Below are 4,655 nucleotides of genomic sequence, written 5' to 3' on the forward strand. Positions count from 1 at the left end.
CAAAGCGAGTTTAATTGCGTTTTCGGGTCCCACGTTGGCTGATTATGAGGCCATGCAGTGGCTGAAGCCGCAGAACGAGGATATATAGAAGTGGGCAAAGGCTTTGACAGGTTAGATTGTCCTGCCTTGGGACCCGCATTTAGCCCGGGACCCCCGACGGCTGCGTGCTCAGAGAGCTTTGAGGGACATCGACAGGGTTCCTCGGAGCCACAGAGAACGATTTAGTCACTGTTTCATTAGGCACTATTTGAACCTTTCAACTTATGGTGAATTAAAATAAGAGAGAGAGTGAGAGAGAGAGAAGGGTGGGGGGTGGGAGATGGAGGGAGGTGGGGGGAATGCTCAAATGGGTAGGGGGAATTAGGTGGGAGGGGCCACTGGAAATTAGCGGACGCCTAATTTAACTCGTTTCTGTTGGGAGTTTGGGATACATTCCTAATTGAGAGGGGAAGCAGGTGAAGTTTTGGTCCCACGCAGGCCCTTTCAGAGCGGGAATAAATGCCCCCCTTTCACGTCCCGCTGCTGATCGTATATTATTGGTGGTGGTGAGGGGCTGGGAGGGGGCCGGGGGGGTCATCTAATGAATATATATTGAAGTTCCTATTAATCAAATTAGAGTTTCCTTGCTGCAGGTGTGTGCGACCGATAGAATGAACCCAAGTCTTTTTTTAAGCCTCACACAGGAACGTGACCTGGACTCTCAGCGCCACAGTGACCTCAGTCCAAACAGACACGACGTCACCAGAACAGATCGTGCGGCGCACGCACAGAGATACTTTGGAGTCAAAGCTGCTAAGAGAAGGGGGATTTTTTTTTTTTTTTTTTTTTTTTTACCTGCCAATGGACTGAAAAATAAGCACAACTTATCCGCAAAGAGATGGGCCACCATTGAAAACTAGGCAATTACGCATGACAAAAGACAATTAATAAGAGCGCTTTTCAGCTGGTCGCAGCTGCTGTCTCATGCGGAGAGATGGAGGCTAGGAGAAGTTGAAGTGGCCAAGAGGATGGAGGGTTGGGTTGGGGGAGGAGGGGTGTAGAGAGCAGTTTGGGGGGCGGGGGGGACTGCGTTGTCTCCCTCGGTTGAAGAGCGAGGCAATGCGCCATTCCTGTGTCCAAAACTTCCCATCTAAATCCCGCTAAGCAACAAGTGAAAGGTTCGGCTGTGAGGAGGAAAGAGTTTCTGATCATCGGTGGAAACTAATCGTGCGGTGAAAGTCAGAAGAGTTTTAGTTTTATTTATTTTTATTATTATTTTTTTTTTTTTTTACCTTTGTGTAAAAGCGCGGTGGGGGTAAAGAAATAACCCATTTCTACCCATTTTTATTCCAGACAGACTTTATGAAGAGTGAATACATATATATAAAATAACTATAAATATGACACACAAATAATTGGCATTATGACAAACCAACAAAGCAGCATTATTCTGCAGGTGCTTTTTGACTGTGTTTGCTTTGCACATCGTAACTTGTTGAATCTGTTGGAACCGTCAGCTCGACAAGATGACGCTGATCATTTCTACAAGCCACGCAAATGAAACAGTTTGTAACCGTAGATGTTCTGGTCAGCTGAGACCAAAACTGAACTTCTTGGACCCATTCAACGTATTATGTGGGATAAACTAACATTATATGTATTTATACAGCTCTGGGAAAAATTAAGAGACCACTGCAACATGATCAGAGTCTCTGATTTTACTTTTTAACTTTTTATATGTTTTACTAAAATGAACATTGCTCTTTTATTCTATGAACTGCTGACAACATGCCTCCGAAACTCCAAGCAAAAAACTTTTGCATGCATTTGCAGAAAATGAGAAATGGTCAAATAATGCAAAGAGTTCATATTAACTTAGAAACAACTATATTAATGTTTTAACTCAGAAATCAATATTTGGTGGAATAACCATGAGGTTTTCAATGGGGTTCAGTGCAGCCGGCTCTTCATTTATTCCAGAGCTGTCTTAACTCACAATCCCCATAAATGAAACATTGCAGTGGCAGCATCATGGTACGGGCTGCTTTTCTCCCTCTCCACATTAAAAAAAAACATTGGTTATAACATCTTGAGAAGTCAAGTTGGACAGCAAGACTCTAATTTCAAATGTAAGTGGGAAAGTGTTTACTATCCAAGCAAACATGTAGAAGAATACGCCGCGGTCAGACGAGACAAAACGTAACGTTCTGGCCCATCTGGAGAAAGATTGTCATGGTAGAAAACCAGCACTGCGTCTCTGAACAATCAGTCGCCGCAGTGAAGCACGGTGGTGGCAGCATCATTATCCCATCCGGAAACAACCGGCCTGTCAGTAAATCGGAGCACCTCTCAAAGGCGTGAGCGAGAAAACTCCTGGACAAAGAAGGATTTTTATATGTCGATTCCTCTGGTGGAGTCGCATCAGAGAGGAAAAACCCAAAGTGGAAAAAAAAGTTCAAGTACTTAGTGAATGACAAAATGTGTAGCTCTACCCTTCTCTGCTAATTTAACATAATGGTAAGACATGTCTGACATCTTTCTATTACATAATAAAATCCTCTCAAACTAGATAGATAGATAGATAGATAGATAGATAGATAGATAGATAGATAGATATATAGATATATAGATAGATAGATAGATAGATAGATATATAGATAGATAGATAGATAGATAGATAGATAGATAGATAGATAGATAGATAGATAGATAGATAGATAGATAGATAGATAGATAGATAGATCTGAATGTCTTAAAATAACTAAACATTTTTGTTTTAAAACCAGGTTTCATTTTCTATCTATTTCCCTTCCAAACTGCAGTTCACTTTGTGTTGGTGGATCTTAGTAAAATATGCTGAATCTTTTAGTTGGACTTTTGCAACATTACAAAAATGTGACCAAAGAATGTGAATACTTTTGCTGTGCAGTAAAACTGGTAGCAGACAAGAACAAACATACTTCAGCACCACGGACAGCTCCTGTTGAGGCCCTCCACTCAAAGGGCCCATCATCATCATCATCATCATCACCATCACCATCATCACCATCATTCTCCACAACCTTTTGATTAACACTTCCCTCAGACAGCTGCACACTTAAAGACAAGATGGGTGAGGACATGAAAAAACAACTTTTCCAGAAAAACCACGGCTTTTTATTTTTTTAGAACAGAAGCACAATTCAAAAGTGCTAATTACAAATTGTCACTATTAAAACAAAAACACAGTGAGGACATGAAACTTTGGTGTTACAGTTGTTTCAGAACATTACATTTTTTTTCTTTTTCTTTTAGCTTTAGCAGCAGTGAAGGGAGCTGAGGGATTTTTGAGTGAGATGTGAAATTACTGCAAAGCCCCCTGCTGGACGGTTTGAGACAAGACAGAAGAAGAAGAAGAAAAAAAAGAGCGTAAGACTGAACTTGTTCCCAACGGAGATGATATGGGGAGCAGGAATCCATAAATCTTACAAAACCGCCCTGGTTTAAAAACGAAACCGAAACAAAAAATGAACACGAGAGAAGCAAACAAACAAACAAACAAACAGAAAACTCAATTAGTGACTGTTTTACAGAATAATGAAGGATTTCGAGGAAAACTTACTTGATAAAAACATTCGCACTGGTTTGGAGGTGTTTAAACCGGTTCACCTGGGTGTAATTGGTTAGCAGTGAGAGCCTGAGCTTGCTTTGAGGTAAGCTGGGTCTTCCTTAAGCTCAGATCCTTTGTTTGGAGAACAAGGACACTGTTCTTTTCCCTAACATGTGGAAGTAATTGCGCCAAGCGGCTGCATGGAGTGAGGAAGAAGAGGAGGAGGAGGAGGATGGGGGCTGCGGCATCGGGCCCCGGGGCCCTGTCCACACACACACACACACACGCACCCACACACACACACACACACACACACACACACACACACACACACACACACACACACACACACACACACACACACACACACACACACACAATCAGCAGTCTGATACCCCCATTCTGTGCCAATAGATAGGTGATTCACAGGGGTTCATTATTCCCCCCTTGCCCATCAGGGAAGCTCCCCACCCCGGGAGGGCGGGAGGCACAAGGGGTTTGGGGGGTCAGATTTAAGAAACTGTCCGTACTGACGGATCTAGGCAGTAAACAAGGGTCCTAATCATTAGTTCTCCGTGTTACACAAGAGGAGAGAGAAGGGGACTATTCTGATGGTTTGGCCTCTTTTGATTTAAAAAAAAGAAAAAAAGAAAAAAACTAAAAAAAAAAAAAATTTAATGAAATCAATGAGAGGGGCGAGCAGTTATATGGCGGTGTGTGAGCGCCATCTAGAACCTCACACAACTCCTGCAGAGTTTCTGTGTGATGCACAAGAACCGCGTTTCTTCGCAACTACAAGCGACAAATAGATGCATTTCTATATATATGTAAAAAAAAAAAAAAAAAGAAAAGAAAAGAAAGAACGGCAAGTGGTTGGTGAACCTACCTGGTCACAAAACAGTAACATTTTAAAACAACAACAACAACAAAACAACTTCAGACACGAGGTTTTAAAATGCAAAAGAATGTCTGTTGTGCAAAAACTGAATTTGTTCATTATTTGTATCTGCGCGTCTTTTCCTAAAGTATCTTACTTTGAAAGAAGTGCAACGCTCAGAGAGGTGGGGGTGGGGGGTGCCATTTCCTG

Source organism: Poecilia mexicana, unplaced genomic scaffold (assembly GCF_051168715.1).
Source record: "Poecilia mexicana isolate PSO_F unplaced genomic scaffold, ASM5116871v1 scaffold_4, whole genome shotgun sequence".
NCBI classification, from domain to species: Eukaryota; Metazoa; Chordata; class Actinopteri; order Cyprinodontiformes; family Poeciliidae; genus Poecilia; species Poecilia mexicana.